The following is a 10,718-nucleotide window of genomic DNA, read 5'->3' as shown; positions in this document are numbered from 1 at the left end:
TAAGGGTTTGTTCCCGCACACACCCATTCACTTGCATATTTCAACATTGATGGCATTGAAAAATGGAGAGGAGATCACAAGAGAAGAGCATGGGTATGCACGAGGATGTGACTCTCAAGTAATTATATTCTTCATCTTTATCTCATGCTTCGATCATTATATACCTTGTTTAATACACTATACTAAATGTCATGATTTTGTTTAATGTTAGTACTTTGTTCGTATTTGTTCGTACAAGCTATATAATGCAATATGGTCAGAGGGAAGGCACTTTTGCATGGAGCGTGTGGATTCTAAAAGAAACACATTTGATTGTGGTGGATTCTAAAAGAAACACATTTGATTGTGGTGTTATTACAAAATAGATAATGCAATATGGTCATAGGGAAGGCACTTTTGCATGAAGTGTGTGGATTCTAAAAGAAACACATTTGATTGTGCTGTTATTACAAAATAGATAATGCAATATGGTCATAGGAAAGGCACTTTTGCATGAAGTGTGTATATTACAAAAGAAACACATTTGATTGTGGTGTGATGATGGAAACTTTTGATCAAGAAAGTCAAGCTAGTAGACATGATACCAATGTCATAGAAGAATCTTGAGTATTCTGAAACTATTCAAGATATTCTTGAGGTTGGGTTTAGGACATTTAGTCTATTCATCTTTGATATTAAATGGTTCAAGGTGATATGTAGAGGTGCTCTGTAAGATTCCTCCCTCCAGCTTTTGAGATGTAAAGGTGTAAGAACCTTCCCTTCTGTTCTTGTAATCATCCCCTCTCTGAAATAGAAGAAAGATCTTGTTTTACCTTGTTTTGTCCTAGAGAGAGAAAATATCTAGAGAGAGGTAATTTAAAATTGAGATATCTTTGGATACAAAAATTCTCCTATAGTGTCTAAAATGGATTCCCCTAAAACAGAAGTTCAAAATGAACTTTCCAATGTGCATTAAGAATTAATTGAAAATGGTATAAGGGACCTTAGCCTAAGGGTCTACATTTTCGAAAAAATTAGATTATGGTCCAATTAAGGTTCCAATGGGCCAATTGGATTAATCCAATTGAAAATTGTATAAGGGACCTTAGCCTAAGGGTCTACATTTTCGAGAAAAAAAATAGATTATGGTCCAATTAAGGTTCGAATGGGCCAATTGGATTAATCCAAGTGTTGGGATGAGATAAATCCAAAGAATCAAATAAAATATCCAAAATGGAGTAAATGCTCACATAAGATGAAGAGTTGACTAAGTACAAGGTTTATTAGTTAAAAATTAAGAGATATTAGTAAACAAATGAGATATTTTGGAGAAATGATACATTTTTTACACCTTGGTAAGGAGAGGAAGACTCTTGAGGTAGGCACCTTTTTCACATGTGTGGTTGGATTTTTTAATTAAAAAAATATGATATTTTTATCTCTCCTCTCTCCTGGATCAAACTAGATCAAAAAGGGAGCCAAACTGGTCCAAATCTTGTCCAATTTGAGTCAAACTGAAGCTAAAAATTTCCAGAACTCAATTGGACTTGGTTAGTGGCCTTCTTCACCTATAAATAGACTCTCATTCCTTTGTATTTTCATATTGGAGCTATACCATGCCAGTATTATCTTAAAATAATCATATTTCTATTATCCCTTAATTTTTCTCTTCTCTTGGGAGCTTGGAGATTCTCTCTCTCTCCAACAACTCTTGAAGTTTGCTCTTCTCCTCTTGGTGGATAAATTGATTGGTTGGGGGCTTCACTGCGAATTAAGTAAATCTCTCTCTCGAAAAGAGTAGTCATCTTTAGCAAAATAATGTTTCTCAATGATAATCTCTTATTTCAAAACTAAACTCTAGGCTTGATGAGCTAGAGATTAAGAATTGATATTTTCATGATTTTGAGTTAGTAAAAATAATGGTTAATTTCTTTTAGATTGTTTATGAGTAGAAAAGAATTACTTTAACTCATTATAAATGAGAAAAGGATTATCCTAATAATTTGGGAAAGGAGGAATGTCTAAATTAGCTTAATCTAGTGGAATAATCATAATTATTCTTATAATTATGTTTAAAATTATGATTTGAATACATAGTTTAAATTTCAGCTTAAAAGAAGAACTTCTATCATATTTTCATTACAAGCTTTTATTCTTTTAGGAAAATTGAGAATTATTAGTAATAGCAAGCGAAGCTATGGTAATTTTTTCAGAAAATAATACATATCTTATTTTTATGCGTAATCCTAAAAGAGGACTTTCTACCATATTCTAGGATCATATTCATGGAAAATATTTTTAGTATTTATGCATAATTATTTGATTATGAGAAAAGAGTAATTTTTGATAAATTTATTTGTATGCAAAAAGAGGAATTCCCATGATATTCGAGATCCAAACAATTAAATGTTAAAAGAGGAATTTTTGGCATAATTCAAAATATGAGTATTTATTAAAAGTGAAATTTTGAGTATTATCATTTTTATTGAGAAATATAGGTAGAATTGATTTTGTAAATCCCATGAATCTTTTATTCAAAAAGAAGAATATTGAGTATATCTTATTTGAATCCTTGGGAGGATAAAGGATCTAGTAAGAAAACGAAAGTTTAGATTTAATCCTCAGTAATGAAGCTTAAGGAATGAAAACACAATACGTAAATGCTCTTTCTGAGTTTTTACTATAAAATTCTAGTAAGGTTTATTTTTCCTTTTTAAACCTTCAACAACACTCTGATACTTCGATTTAATGGGATCGAGAAAAAGTTACCTTTAACTAAGCCAAGTGATTGGCAAAAACTTAGAGAAGTTATATCAGTATCGAAAGTAGAGTAACCGTACTAAATAGATGTGGATGTGATGTGATGTAAATGGATGATAATGAGATGTGAGGATATGTGAATGGATGTGATGAGATGTGAGGATATGTGAATGGATGTGATGAGATGTGAATGGATGTGATGTGATGTAAATGGATGAGAATGAGATGTGATTATATGTGAATGGATGTGATGAGATGCGAATGGATGTGATGTGATGTAATGAGATGTGATGTGATTATATGTGAATGGATGTGATGAGATGCGAATGGATGTGATGTGATGAGATGCGAATGGATGTGATGTGATGTGATGAGATGCGAATGGATGTGATGTGATGTAATGAGATGTGATGATATGTGAATGGATGTGATTGATGAAAAACAGGTAGAGAGAGAGGAGACACACACACATGAGCAAACCCTAATGTATTAATCAAACCCTAACCATTGAGGGAAGCCATGTCCCATCTCACACAATGCATAAAGCCATAATCCATAAGCTACAACACACTACTTGTGTTGTGTCCACACATAGCTAACCCTAGCTACTGTCCACACACTATGACCAGCTGGACGCGGACATTTATGTCTCACACATGCCACTATCTAACATGCCAGCACATAATACGATTGGCACAAGCTGACATCGAGCTTGAATCTCAACAGCCCCTCTCAAGCTCATGATGTATTGCCATAGATGAAGATGTAGATGAGCTTGGGCTATCAAAGCTCTCAACACTCCCCCTCAAGCTCATCCCATGTACTCCCAACATAGTATGGAAATACTCAAACTTCTCCCTACTAAGTGGTTTTGTAAAGATGTCGGCCACCTGCTCTTCAGTCTTCACATACTGCAAATCCACTGTGCCATCCAACACTTTCTCTCTGACAAAATGATAGTAAACCTCTATATGTTTGGTCCACACATGAAAAACTGGATTCTTGGCCAACTGTATGCTGTTCATGTTGTTACAATGAATGACAACCTTGCCATCAATAGGCTCACCCAAATCAGCCAAGAGACTCTTTAACCATACTCCTTCACATGTAGCTATGGCTACACCCCTGTATTCAGCCTCTGTAGTACTAGATAAAGCAACACTAGATTGCTTCTTACTGTTCCAACTCACCACTGCACTTCCAAATGTAAAAGCATAACCACTAGTAGATTTCCTATCATACGAGCTACCTGCCCAATCTACGTCTATGTAGCCATGTATATCCAAGCCTTTACCATGCTGATAAAGAAGACCATAATGTGCAGTGGTCTTTACATAGCGCATAATGCATCTCATTGCATCCAATTGAGGTTTTCTGGGGCTTTGCATAAATTGGCTTACTAGCCCCACAACATAACTGAGATCCGTCGGTCATGTGTGATAGTCATGTAAATAAGACTACCAACCATCTTTCTATACATAGATGGATCATCCAACTCTTCACCAAAATTAGCCCGCAGCTTCACATTCTGCTCCAAAGGTATACTCATTGGCTTACACCCTGTCATCCCATATTTTGCCAACATATCCAATGCATATTAATGTTGCACTAAACCATGTCCCTGCATGGTCTTTAATCACTTCAATCCTAAGAAAATATCTCAATTCACCCAAGTCTTTCATATCAAACCGCCCACTCAATGCCTTCTTGACATGCATAACATCCGTAGCATGATCTCCTATGATAATCAAGTCATCTACATAGATGACAAGCAAGACAATCCCATGATCTGTTTTCTTCACATAGAGTGAAGAATCTGCTGAAGAAACCTAAAATCCAAGGGAGATAAGATATCGGCTTATCTTATCACTCCAAGCACGAGGTGCTTGCTTCAAAACCATATAGTGCTTTCTTTAACCTGCATACATGAGTGGGGTACCTCGGGTGTACATATCCTTCTGGCTGTGCTATATAAACTTCCTCTTGTAAATCACCATTTAGAAATGCATTTTTCACATCTATTTGATGCATTTCCTAACCATTGCTGCAGCCATAGCAATGACTGCTCTCACTATTCCCATCTTTGCAATTGGACTAAATGTTTCATCATAGTCCAAGCCTTGGGTTTGTGCATAACCCTTAGCTACCAGCCGCGCTTTATGGCGCTCAATGGAACCATCTGATTTGCATACTTATAAACCATTTGCAACCAATGACATTTTTGCCTTGTGGTAAGGCAACCAAATCCCAAGTTTCATTATGGACCAATGCGTCCATCTCAACATCCATTGCCTTCTCCCATACATGCTTCCCAATAGCTTCTGTATAGCATGTAGGTTCCACATACTTCACCAAAGAGGTCATATATGCGTAATGCATATAGCAAAGTCACAATATGTCAACCTGTCAACAACTGGATACCTAACCCTTTGGGATCTCCGCAATGCATACGGATCACTCTGAACACCTGTCGCTCTAGAATGTGGAGGCACATATCTATCCTGCCTTGCACCTGGTGTGTGTAAAACTGGTATGCCAAGTTCCTCATCCAAACTTTCTGAACTTGACGACTCATAACCTGTAATGCCAATTCCTTCAACCTTATTTTTCCCTTTATCCACAGCACTACTCCTAGTGCTCACACTCTCATGTCTCAAGCGTCCTGACCATGGATGTATAGTGCTACTCTCAGACTCTACTGGCCTAGACATAGAAATAGAACTTGTTTGTGGCAAGTTCACATGCACATCAGCATCAACGGAATCAATGACACCCTCATCCTTTGCCTTGTACCAACTAGCAAGTTCATTAAACACCACATCTTGTGACATAACCACTTGCCTAGTATGTGGATTGTAACATTTATATGCCTTGTGATTCTATGCATACCCAACAAAAATGCTCTTTTCTGCCTTAGGATCCAATTTATTCCTTCTCTCATCTGGCACATGCACATAAGCTATGTTACCAAACACTTTGAGGTGTCCAATGTCTGGCCTAAAACCTGTAAAACCTGTAAGATGCATCTCTGGCATACTTCCATGTATGGCAACTGTGGGTGTCTTATTAAGTACATACACCGCTATGGCACACGCTTCTGCCCAATAATAGTCTCGCATGCTCTTTTCATTCAGCATTGCCCTAGCCACATCACCAATGACTATTTTTTCTCTAAGCAACACCATTTTGCTGAGGTGTGTACCTGCAAGTTAGTTGCCTTCTTATGCCATTCTTTCTCAAGAAATTCTCAAAAGCATGTGAGGTGTATTCACCACCTCCATCTGTCCTCAAACATTTTATCCAAGAGCCATATTGCTTCTCTGCAAAAGCTTTGAAGTCCATAAACTTTCCTAACACTTCACTCTTCTCTTTGAGAAAGTAAATCCAAGTCATTCTGCTGAAATCATCAATGAATGTCACATAGTACAAGCTACCTTTAATGGATGGGTTTTGTGCAGGACCCTAATACATCACTATGAATAATCTCAAGTGGCCTACTACTCATGTTGCCTTAGGAAATGGCAACCTTTCTTGCTTTCCAAACTGGCAATCATCACAGACATGCATATTCCCATCATACTTGAATCTAGGCAGCCCACCAACAATGCCTCTTGGCTCCATGTTCTTTAACCTTTGTATGTTCACATGTCCAATCCTTTTATGCCACATTTCAATGTCCTGTACCACATTTCGGCTTTTAAAGAACATGGCCGATTTCAACTCAAGAATCCCAGCATCCAACTTAAATAACCTACCTTCTTTCTTGCCTTTGGCAAGACCTTACATCCATTTTTGAAATCCTCAATGAAGCAACCATGCTCGTTGAAACGAACCTGTAAACCTTGTTCAACCATTTGACCAACTAAGGCCAAACTTTTTGTAATAGAAAGCACATACAAGACATCTGCTACTATAGACTTTATTTCACCATTGTGCATCACCAATGATACACTCCCAACATGAGTGATAGCATGCTGGGAATCATCACCTGTCTCCACATAGCCTTTCACATCCATTGGCTTCATATGTTCAAACCATTCGCCATGACAAGTCATATGGTTTGATGCTCCAGAGTCCATATACCAAGTGTCATCACTGTCACCATATGTCATCATAGATCCCACGACATGTTTCATGGAAACCAAGTGATTTGCACTACCATCATGACTGCTTGATGTAAAATTTTCACCATTTGCATAATTTCCACCACGTTGTGCATAATTTCCACCATGTTGTGCTCTACCTCCTCTCAAATCATTTTGTTTGCGGCGGTAACAGTCACGTGCCATATGACCAAGCTTTCCATAGTAATGGCATTCCACTTTTTGCATAGATGCTTGTTGACCTTGCCAACATCCTCTTCCACGAGGATTACCTCTGTCTCTCTGCAGTATATATCCACGACCACCTATAGCACCATATGAAGGCTGAAAATTCTGTTGTGGTGACCTATCCTGCCATCCACGACCATTACCACAACCTCGTGATACAAATCTCCCCCTGCCTCTAAATCCCCTTTGTGAATAGAAAGCCTGATGCCTGGCATTATCATCATGGCTAGTAGATGCATCATGAAAAGAGTCACTGAGTTTGATTTCCTCAACAAGCAAGAGTGAAACCAACTCATCAAAATCTGGTAAACCTGTACTCCAAACAGAGATAGATGTATCAAAAGACTTGTACTCCTTGCCAAGACCACGCAAGGCGATGTCTACCAAATCATCATCAGGCATGGGGCATTGATAGTTGCTAATGCATCTGTATACTTCTTTATCTCTTGTACATAATCATGAATACTCCTTCCTTTTCGCTTCACATTATGAATCTGTTGTCTCAACTGAGAGTTACGACGAGCACTAGTATCTATATCAAACAGCTTTACCAAAGTATCCCATACATCCTTGGGATTCTCAACATCATGTATATGTATGAGTATAGCATCCGAGATACATATAAACAAGTAATGCAAAACTTTGTATGCTCTCTCTGACCATTTCTTATGAGCTACAATAACTTGATGTTGTGTAGGTTGTTGGGGTAGATCCGGGCTCTGGCTCCGCACCTGTAACAAGATTCCAAAATCCTTTTCCTTTCAGAAATCTTTTGATTTTGTGCTTCCATGCCTGGAAGTTCTTTCTATCCAACTTCTCACCCACAATCTGTACTGGGTTGTCTGACATATTTGCTCAATGCAAATGCACCTTTCGCACACATCCAATTTTATAAATGAGCCTTCCTCAGCTCAACCACACTCTAATAAGTGTTCTAGATACTCCAAAGTACTCAACGAACTTCATTGTTGATGTAGAAAATCACATTGATTACATTCAAATTGAACTGACATACTCAGTCCGAATACTCAGTCCGAAATACCCTATTTTGGCGTGCTTTCCAAGGCTTCAAATTGCAATGTCGTGGTTCAATCAAGTGTGGATAACTTGCATTGACACCCAAACAAAAGCTCAATGTTGCATATTAACACCAACCAAGGTGCATACATACCAGAAATATCAAATCCCCTTCTCTGTTTTAAGAAAAACCAGTAAAAAATAGTAGGAAAAGTGCTCTATTTTCTTCATTAGCTTAGCAATGATTTCTACTAACTCCATGTAAAAGGAATTAGACCAATTGTAAAAGTTGAGAGAGTAGTTAGCCAATTAATGACCCTCTGTTTCACTAATCACTATTTACAGCCTTTTTAATCAACTCATAATTAGCTCCAAAATGCATAATTGCTCTAACCAACCACATAGCAACCTTCTCCTCTATGTGTATCACAAAATTGCTAAGAAGATTTTGAGATTAATCAATCACTAAGCTTGTATTTGGCCTCCACTTTGCAAGACTTTAAAAATTCTACCCTGTTTCTGGCCTTCAGGCTACGCCACCTGCTATTCGAGGGATTTGGCAAGTTTGTTGTGACTATTGAAGGTACATGAGGGTTCCCAACACTCCCAATCATGCACCCAAGCCACCAATTGATTGATTTTCTGGAAGAGACCAGCTCCAATTGCATCAAAAATGGACCTCTATTCTCTGTTTTTGTGAGGACTTCAAAACAGTAAATTTCCAATCACTCCAATGCATCAAACGTGCTCCAAATTCACTCTAGGGCTTGCACATGAGATTCCAACATATTCCCATTTGCCAGATACATGAATCTTTGCTAGATTTGCAATCATTTACCTCATACATTCACCACAATCAAGCTTCAATGCAGAGCTTGCAAAACATAAATTTTTTCTTTGCTTTGGGCAACTCAAATCTGATGTTGTTTATGTTTTTGCACCTACAATAATCCACTCAAGGATGTTTACTATTGCTTACCCGGCAGGCCAAGCTCTCAGATTTGGTGAAAATCGGTGTGCTCCAAGCTTCACAGCTCCAATGGCAAGCTCCACGGCTTTTCTTCATAGCTTCTTCTCCCTCTTCTCTCACTCACTCATAAACCCTAATAGAGAGCACCAGGCTCTGATACCATGATGAAAAACAGGTAGAGGGAGAGGAGATACACACACAGGAGCAAACCCTAATGTATTAATCAAACCCTAACCATTTAGGGAAGCCATGTCGCATCTCACACAATGCATAAAGCCATAATCCATAAGCTACAACACACTACTATCCACACACTATGAGCAGCTGGACGCGATCATTTATGTCTCACATGTTACTACCTAGCATGCCAGCACATAGTGCAACTGGCACAAGCTGACATCGATCTTGAATCTCAATAGTGGTGATATGTGAATGGATGTGATGTGATATAAATGGATGAGAATGAGATGTGAGGATATGTGAATGGATATGATGAGATGTGAATGGATGTGATGAGATATGAATGTATGTGATGTGATGTAAATGGATGAGAATGAGATGTGATGATATGTGAATGAATGTGATGATATGTGAATGGATAAGATGTGATGTGGATAGATATAAATGTGAATGAATGGATGGATGTGAATGAATGTGATGAGATGTGAATGAATGGATGTGATGTGGATCTGGGTAGGTGTGAATGTATGTGATGATATGTGAATGGATGTGATATAATGTAAATGGATGAGAATGGGATGTGAGGATATGTGAATGGATGTGATGAGATGTGAATGGATGTGATGTGATATAAATGGATGAGAATGAGATGTGAGGATATGTGAATGGATGTGATGAGATGTGAATAGATTTGATGAGATGTGAATGGATGTGATGTGATGTAAATGGATGAGAATGAGATGTGAATGGATGTGATGAGATGTGAGTGGATGTGATGATATGTGAATAGATGTGATGAGATGTGAATGGATGTGACGAGATGTGAATGGATGTGAACGTGATATGATGATATGTGGATGAGATGTGATGTGGATAGAGGTGATGTGATGTGATGTAGATCTAGGTAGATGTGAATGGATGTAATGAGATGTGGATGGATGTGAATGGATGAGATATGATGTGGATAGATGTGATGTGATGTGGATCTAGGTAGATGTGAATGGATGAGATGTGATGTGAATGGATGTGATGTGGATCGGGGTAGATGTGAATGGATGAGATGTGATGTGAATGGATGTGGATGAGATGTGATGTGAATAGAGGTGATGTGATGTGATGTAGATCTGGGTAGATATGAATGGATGTAATGAGATGTGGATGGATGTGAATGGATGAGATATGATGTGGATAGATGTGATGTGATGTGGATCTAGGTAGATGTGAATGGATGAGATGTGATGTGAATGGATATGATGTGGATATGGGTAGATGTGAATGGATGAGATGTGATGAGGATATGTGGCGTGATGTGATGGGATCTGATAGATATGTGAATGTGATGTGGAAATGTGATGTGATGTGGATAGATGTGATGTGATGTGGATAGATGTGATGAGATGTAATATGTGTGATTGGATAAGATAATTTTAAAAACTTACTCAAGCCCATCTTGTGAATGAGGTCGACCTCATTCACAAGAG

Source organism: Cibotium barometz, chromosome 23 (assembly GCF_041138505.1).
Source record: "Cibotium barometz isolate CiBa-2024 chromosome 23, ASM4113850v1, whole genome shotgun sequence".
NCBI classification, from domain to species: Eukaryota; Viridiplantae; Streptophyta; class Polypodiopsida; order Cyatheales; family Cibotiaceae; genus Cibotium; species Cibotium barometz.
The sequence above is the reverse complement of the archived record's forward strand: the minus strand, read 5'-3'. Positions refer to the sequence as shown.